The sequence below is a fragment of the Rhipicephalus microplus genome, unplaced genomic scaffold (genome assembly GCF_043290135.1).
Source record: "Rhipicephalus microplus isolate Deutch F79 unplaced genomic scaffold, USDA_Rmic scaffold_270, whole genome shotgun sequence".
NCBI lineage: Eukaryota > Metazoa > Arthropoda > Arachnida > Ixodida > Ixodidae > Rhipicephalus > Rhipicephalus microplus.
Window position 1 is genome coordinate 22,981 of NW_027464841.1, and position 8,549 is coordinate 31,529.

At 59.4% G+C, this 8,549-nt stretch overlaps 1 non-coding gene across 1 annotated transcript; it reads right to left on the reverse strand.

Annotated features, from left to right (window-relative positions):
* Nucleotides 1–1,815, reverse strand: LOC142793035 (small subunit ribosomal RNA). The gene has a single exon (XR_012891393.1). It is a non-coding gene; the product is annotated as a small subunit ribosomal RNA (ribosomal RNA).
* Nucleotides 1,816–8,549: the final 6,734 nt, after the last annotated feature.

The following is an 8,549-nucleotide window of genomic DNA, read 5'->3' on the forward strand; positions in this document are numbered from 1 at the left end:
TAATGATCCTTCCGCAGGTTCACCTACGGAAACCTTGTTACGACTTTTACTTCCTCTAAATGATCAAGTTTGGTCATCTTTCCAACAGACCGGCGCAACCGAAAGGCCGCGCCGGACATCGGTCCGAAGACCTCACTAAATCATTCAATCGGTAGTAGCGACGGGCGGTGTGTACAAAGGGCAGGGACGTAATCAACGCGAGCTTATGACTCGCGCTTACTGGGAATTCCTCGTTCAAGGGGAACAATTGCAAGCCCCTATCCCAATCACGAAAGAAGTTCCACGGGTTACCCAGTCTTTTCAGACAGGGATAAAGACACGCTGCTTCCTTCAGTGTAGCGCGCGTGCGGCCCCGGACATCTAAGGGCATCACAGACCTGTTATTGCTCTGTTTCGTGCGGCTAGGAGCCGCTTGTCCCTCTAAGAAGGTTGTAAGGTGCTGGGAACCCCGCACCTATTTAATAGGCTAGAGTCTCGTTCGTTATCGGAATTAACCAGACAAATCGCTCCACCAACTAAGAACGGCCATGCACCACCATCCACCGAATCAAGAAAGAGCTCTCAATCTGTCAATCCTCCCAGTGTCCGGGCCGGGTAAGTTTTCCCGTGTTGAGTCAAATTAAGCCGCAGGCTCCACTCCTGGTGGTGCCCTTCCGTCAATTCCTTTAAGTTTCAGCTTTGCAACCATACTTCCCCCGGAACCCAAATACTTTGGTTTCCCGGAAGCTGCCCGCCGAGTCATTTGAGTAACTCAGGCGGATCGCTGGTTGGCATCGTTTATGGTCAGAACTAGGGCGGTATCTGATCGCCTTCGAACCTCTGACTTTCGTTCTTGATCAATGAAAACATTCTTGGCAAATGCTTTCGCAGTAGTTCGTCTTGCGACGGTCCAAGAATTTCACCTCTAGCGCCGCAATACGAATGCCCCCGTCCGTCCCTCTTAATCATTACCTCGTATTCCAAAAACCAACAGAACAGAAACGAGGTCTTGTTCTATTATTCCATGCAAGTTTATTCAGGCGACTCGCCTGCGTTGAGCACTCTAATTTTTTCAAAGTAAAAGCACCGGCCATCTCGAGGCACACAATGAAGTGCACCAAGAAAGAACCGGCATGATGTTCAGTCCGAGCCGTCGCATCGGGTAGATGCACTACTCGTCTGGAACTGAGATCCAACTACGAGCTTTTTAACCGCAGCAGCTTTAGTATACGCTATTGGAGCTGGAATTACCGCGGCTGCTGGCACCAGACTTGCCCTCCAATTGATCCTCGTTAAAGGATTTAGAGTGTACTCATTTCAATTACGGGGCCTCAAAAGAGTCCCGTATTGTTATTTTTCGTCACTACCTCCCCGTGCCGGGAGTGGGTAATTTGCGCGCCTGCTGCCTTCCTTGGATGTGGTAGCCGTTTCTCAGGCTCCCTCTCCGGAATCGAACCCTGATTCTCCGTTACCCGTAACAACCATGGTAAGCAAGTAACCTACCATCGAAAGTTGATAAGGCAGACACTTGAAAGAAACGTCGCCGGCTCGTGGCCATGCGATCAGCACAAAGTTATCCAGAGTCACCACACAATACGGGCCGAAACCCGATCGATCTTGGTCTAATAAAAGCACCCGTTACCCAAAGGGCTCCAGGCTCACTGCATGTATTAGCTCTAGAATTGCCACAGTTATCCAAGTAGGAAGAAACGATCTAAGGAACCATAACTGATTTAATGAGCCATTCGCGGTTTCGCCTTATTTCGGCATGTACTTAGACATGCATGGCTTAATCTTTGAGACAAGCATATGATTACTGGCAGGATCAACCAGGTAATCGTTCGACTGCGCGTCCGTCCTCGCCTTCGGCGGGCCGGACGCAGTCTGTGTGCGGCGGAGGCCACCTTCAGGCGCCCCAACACGCTTATTTTGCACTCCGAGATGACGGCGTTCGAGCTCGCTACGGCACAACCTTCCCGAAAGACGAGTGGGAGCCGTGCGGCAAGAAGCACGTTCATGCTCGCTCTTTTTCGTTGCATCGACTCGGTCGCGCCGTGCGGGTTGCCCAAGCCCGCTGCACTGTCGGTGGACCGGCCGGAACTAGCAACGGAGCCGAGACTGCAAAGCCGCCAGACGACGGGTCACGCCCGCGTCTTCGGCGCTTTCGCATCTGAATCGCCCGAGGACGACACGGAACACACCTCGATATCGTGGTAAAACGGCACCGTCCGACAACCAGCCCCTAACGCATCAAGCGGATGAGGCTGCAGACGACTGCCGTGGATTCCCCTGGAGCAGACCCGAGGACACGCTTGACGAGGCCGAAGCCCGCCGCATATCAGACACCCGGTCGCTTTCGCGTACGCCGCTCACGAGAACCCCCACATAATAGCAGCGATAAGTACCCAGACCTCCTTGGGCACTAATACGAGCGTACTCGAGAAAATTTCACCGCGGGTGTGCCCCGAAACGTGTGGCACGTTGAGCGTGCCACAAGTCTACGTCGCTCTCAAACCCGCCGAGGTCGTAGAATTTGCGACCCTACTCACGAAATTCCCACCGAGGATACGGCCGCAAACGTACCGCACCTTGGGTAGGCCACGAGTTTGTGCAACACTACGCTGACGGCACAGCACCGAGGTCGTGCGCGCACGCACGGGAAAATTCCGCCGCGGTTTCTGCCGAAAACGTGAGGCACCACGACTCTCCGCAAGTTCGCGTCGACTGCGAAAGACCGAAGTCGTGAACGACGTGTCCGCTACTCGCCGCCGACACGCTGGACACCAAACGTACAACGACTCGACGGCGTCGTAGAGGCCCACGACGCGGTTTTCCTTAACGACGTCTCGGCGTGGCACCGACAGGTTAGAACGGCCGACCAACGTTCCCTGTCCGCCGTTCGGCTCAGTCGAAGGGCTCGGCGACTTCGGCAACGCTGCGAAGCCGCACGGTGACGCACGCCATGTCCCCATTTTTTTTTTTTTTTCTTTCTGCGTCTGCCGGGGTGCCCCTATAATAGCAGCGATAAGCACCCAGACCGCCGTGGGTCGCTCGCCCCGGCTGACGTGGTTTTTCGTACTCCTGCGGCGGTCGCCGTCAAGCACGTCCAAATACGCTACTTTCGTGGGCGCATTCACGCTCTTTCGCTTCGCCGGAGTGCCAGCACTCACTCTGCCAAAAACGGCGAACATCCGAGCGGCGGTTCCCACTTTTGCGTCGGCGTCGCAAACCCCGCCCCGGCAGACGAGGTTTGCCGTACTCGTGCGACGGTGGCCGGCGGGCACGTCGAAAGACGCCGATATCGTGCGCGAATTGGCGCACCTTGGCTTCACCGGAGTGCCGCCACTGACTCCTCCAAAAACGGCGAAGATCCGAGCGGCGCTTCCCACTTTCGCATCGGCGTCCCGAACTCCGCCCCGGCTGACGCGGTTTACCGTACTCGTGCGACGGTCGCCGGCGAGCACGTGGAAAGACGCCGATATCGTGCCCGAATCGGCTCCGTTCGGCTTCGCCGGAGTGCCAGCACTGGCTCGGCGAAAGACGACGAACATCCGAGCGACGGTTCTCACTATTGCGTACGCGTCGCAAACCCCGCCCCGGCAGACGCACTTTGCCGTACTCGTGCGACGGTCGCCGGCGAGCACGTAGAAAGACGCCGATATCGTGCCGGAATCGGCCCCGTTTGGCTTCGCCGGAGTGCCAGCACTCACTCGGCCACAAACGGCGAACATCCGAGCGGCGGTTCCCACTTAGCCGTCGGCGTCCCGAACTCCGCCCCGGCAGACGCGGTTGCCGAGCTCGTGCGACTAGCGACCGCGAAGCCGTCTCGCGACGCCGCTTTCGTGCGCGGCTCCCACTGCGACCTGGGTCACCCGAGGTCGACGAGCAAGAAAGAATGTCGAAAAAAAATTTTTTTTTTTTTTGCGTCTGCCGGGGTGCCCCTATAATAGCAGCGATAAGCACCCAGACCGTCATGGGTCGCTCGCCCCGGCTGACGTGGTTTTTCGTTTTCCTGCGGTGGTCGTCGTCAAGCACGTCCAAACACGCCACTTTCGTGGGCGCATTCGCGCTCTTTCGCTTCGCCGGAGTGCCAGCACTCACTCTGCCAAAAACGGCGAACATCCTAGTGGCGGTTCCCACTTTTGCGTCGGCGTCGCCAACCCCGCCCCGGCATACGCGGTTTGCCGTACTCGTGCGGCGGTGGCCGGCGGGCACGTCGAAAGACACCGATATCGTGCGCGAGTCGATGCTTCTTGGTCTCGCAGGAGGGCCGCCACTCACTCCTGCAAAAACGGCGAAGATCCGAGCGGCGCTTCCCACTTTTTCGTCGGCATCGCAAACCTCGCCCCGGCAGACGCGCTTTGCCGTACTCGTGCGACGGTCGCCGGCGAGCACGTCGAAATACGCCGATATCGTGCCCGAATCGGCCCCGTTTCGCTTCGCCGGAGTGCCAGCACTCACTCGGCCAAAAACGGCGAACATCCGAGCAGCGGTACCCACTTAGCCGTCGGCATCCCGAACTCCGCGCCGGCTGACGCGGTTGCCGAGCTCGTGCGACTAGCGACCGCGAACGCGTCTCGCGACGCCGCTTTCGTGCGCGGCTCCCATTGCGACCTGGGTTACCCGAGCTCGACCAGCAAAAAAGAAGGTCGAAAAAAAATTTTTTTTTTCTGCGTCTGCCGGGGTGCCCCTATAATAGCAGCGATAAGCACCCAGACCGCCGTGGGTCGCTCGCCCCGGCTGACGTGGTTTTTCGTACTCCTGCAGCGGTCGCCGTCAAGCACGTCCAAATACGCCACTTTCGTGGGCGCTTTCGCGCTCTTTCGCGTCGCCGGTGTGCCAGCACTCACTCTGCCAAAAACGGCGAACATCCTAGTGGCGGTTCCCACTTTTGCGTCGGCGTCGCCAACCCCGCCCCGGCATACGCGGTTTGCCGTACTCGTGCGGCGGTGGCCGGCGGGCACGTCGAAAGACACCGATATCGTGCGCGAGTCGATGCTTCTTGGTCTCGCAGGAGGGCCGCCACTCACTCCTGCAAAAACGGCGAAGATCCGAGCGGCGCTTCCCACTTTTTCGTCGGCATCGCAAACCTCGCCCCGGCAGACGCGCTTTGCCGTACTCGTGCGACGGTCGCCGGCGAGCACGTCGAAATACGCCGATATCGTGCCCGAATCGGCCCCGTTTCGCTTCGCCGGAGTGCCAGCACTCACTCGGCCAAAAACGGCGAACATCCGAGCAGCGGTACCCACTTAGCCGTCGGCATCCCGAACTCCGCGCCGGCTGACGCGGTTGCCGAGCTCGTGCGACTAGCGACCGCGAACGCGTCTCGCGACGCCGCTTTCGTGCGCGGCTCCCATTGCGACCTGGGTTACCCGAGCTCGACCAGCAAAAAAGAAGGTCGAAAAAAAATTTTTTTTTTCTGCGTCTGCCGGGGTGCCCCTATAATAGCAGCGATAAGCACCCAGACCGCCGTGGGTCGCTCGCCCCGGCTGACGTGGTTTTTCGTACTCCTGCAGCGGTCGCCGTCAAGCACGTCCAAATACGCCACTTTCGTGGGCGCTTTCGCGCTCTTTCGCGTCGCCGGTGTGCCAGCACTCACTCTGCCAAAAACGGCCAACATCCGAGCGGCGGTTCCCACTTTTGCGTCGGCGTCGTAAACCCCGCCCCGGCAGACGCGGTTTGCCCTACTCGTTCGACGGTCGCCGGCGAGCGCGTCGAAAGACGCCGATATCGTGCGCTAATTGGCGCTCCTTGGCTTCTCCGGAGTGCCGCCACTCACTCCTCCAAAAACGGCGAAGATCCGAGCGGCGTTCTCCACTTTCGCATCGGCGTCCCGAACTCCGCCCGGGCTGACGCGGTTTACCGTACTCGTGCGACGGTCGCCGCCGGGCACGTCGAAAGACGCCGATATCGTGCCGTAATCGGCCCCGTTTGGCTTCGCCCGAGTGCCAGCACTCACTCGGCCAAAAACGGCGAACATCCGAGCAGCGTTTCCCACTTTCGCATCGGCGTCCCGAAGCCCGCCCCGGCAGACGCGGTTTGCCCTACTCGAGCGACGGTCGCCGGCGATCACGTCGAAAGGCGCCGAATTCGTGCACGAATCGATGCTTCTTGGTCTCGCAGGAGGGCCGCCACTCACTCCTGCAAAAACGGCGAAGATCCGAGTTGCGCTTCCCACTTTTTCGTCGGCGTCCCGAACTACGCCCCGGCTGACGCGGTTTACCGTACTCGTGCGACGGTCGCCGGCGGGCACTTCAAAATACGCCGATTTCGTGGGCGCATTCACGCTGTTTCGCTTCCCCGGAGTGCCAACACTCACTCTGCCGAAAGCGGCGATCATCCGAGCGGCGGTTCCCACTTTTGCGTCGGCTTCGCAAACGGCGCCCCGGCAGACGCGCTCGTGCGACGTACTCGTGCGACGGTCGCCGGCGAGCACGTCGAAAGACGCCGATATCGTGCTCGAATCGACCCCGTTTCGCTTCGCCGGAGTGCTGCCAGTCACGGCGCAGAAAACGGCGAACAAGTGTTTTTTTTTTTTTTTCCTAGAATTTGTGTTATAGAAGGCACATTTGATATCGGACGATAATTTTCAACTTTATCACGCGCACCGATTTTCGTGTAGAGGTTTGCAAGTTTATGGGAATTTCTCCACTTGGAATAATGCGATTTAGTAGTACTACGAGAACTTCATGGATGTACTCAAGGGTACGGGGCAAGTCAGTTACGTCAACACCTGCAGATTTTTTACACTTCAAACTGAAAATTGTTGGTTGTGAGTCCTCGTGTGATATTAAAGGCCGATTCGCTAACACATAGAACAAAGAAAGAAAGGAAGAAAAAACGCCCGCGCTCGCTCAAGAAACCTGGGTTCGCAACAAGTGGCAACAACAAGCAACCGAGCGAGTGCGCCAAAACCCGTGGCGGCCGAACAAACGCGAAGTCCCAACCGCGTCAGCCGGGGCGGCACGGGACAGGAAAAATCACTTCAGCCGGGGCGGCGGGGCACCGAATAAACCTCGTCACCTCGTCGCAGGATAAAAGAGGAAACAAAAAGTCTAAACAGCGTCTGCTGGAGCGAATGCGTAATAAAACAACAACAACAACAAAAAAAAACACCCGCGCTCAAGAAGTCTGCAATCCTCACAAAAGGCGACTGTGACCGAGCAGCGTCAGCCGGGGCCGTGCGGAAACGGAAAAACCGCGACTACCGGGGCGTCGAGGCACCGAAAAATCCACTTCAGCCGCGGCGAAAAAAAAAACAAAAAGAAAGACGGAGGGGGGGGGGGGAACCACGTCTGCCGGGGCGAAGGAAAAAAAAAAACGCGTCTGCCGGGGCGAGCCCGGGTGCGGCACCACCGGGAAAACTGTGGCAAACAGACATGGCGATCGAGTGAGTGGGCCGCCAGCCAGGCTCAGCCAAAAAGTGCAAAGTCCGAACTGCGTCAGCCGGGGCGGCAAAAACCGCGTCAGCCGGGGCGGCGCAAAAAACCGCGTCTGCCGGGGCGGCACGAAACCGCGTCAGCCGGGGCGGGGCGAAAACTGCGTCAGCCGGGGCGAAAAGAAAAAAAAAAACGCGTCTGCCGGGGCAAGCCCGGGTGCGGCACCACCGGGAAAACTGTGGCAAACAGACATGGCGATCGAGTGAGTGGGCCGCCAGCCAGGCACAGCCGAAAAGTGCAAAGTCCGAACCGTGTCAGCCGGGGCGACGCAAAAACCGCGTCAGCCGGGGCGGCGCGAAAACCGCGTCAGCCGGGGCGGCACGAAACCGCGTCAGCCGGGGCGGCGCGAAAACTGCGTCAGCCGGGGCGGCGCGAAAACCTCGTCAGCCGGGGCGAGCGAAAAGGGGGGGGGGGGGAACCACGTCTGCCGGGGCGAAAGAAAAAAAAAACGCGTCTGCCGGGGCGAGCCCGGGTGCGGCACCACCGGGAAGACTGTGGCAAACAGACATGGCGATCGAGTGAGTGGGCCGCCAGCCAGGCTCAGCCCAAAAAGTGCCAAGTCCGAACTGCGTCAGCCGGGGCGGCAAAAACCGCGTCAGCCGGGGCGGCGCGAAAACCGCGTCTGCCGGGGCGGCGCGAAAACTGCGTCAGCCGGGGCGAGCCCGGGTGCGGCACCACCGGGAAAACTGTGGCTAACAGACATGGCGATCGAGTGAGTGGGCCACCAGCCAGGCTCAGCCAAAAAGTGCCAAGTCCGAACTGCGTCAGCCGGGGCGGCAAAAACCGCGTCAGCCGGGGCGGCGCAAAAAAACCGCGTCTGCCGGGGCGGCACGAAACCGCGTCAGCCGGGGCGGCGCGAAAACTGCGTCAGCCGGGGCGAAAGAAAAAAAAAACGCGTCTGCCGGGGCGAGCCCGGGTGCGGCACCACCGGGAAAACTGTGGCAAACAGACATGGCGATCGAGTGAGTGGGCCGCCAGCCAGGCACAGCCGAAAAGTGCTAAGTCCGAACTGCGTCTGCCGGGGCGGCACGAAACCGCGTCAGCCGGGGCGGCGCGAAAACCGCGTCTGCCGGGGCGGCACGAAACCGCGTCAGCCGGGGCGGCGCGAAAACTGCGTCAGCCGGGGCGAGC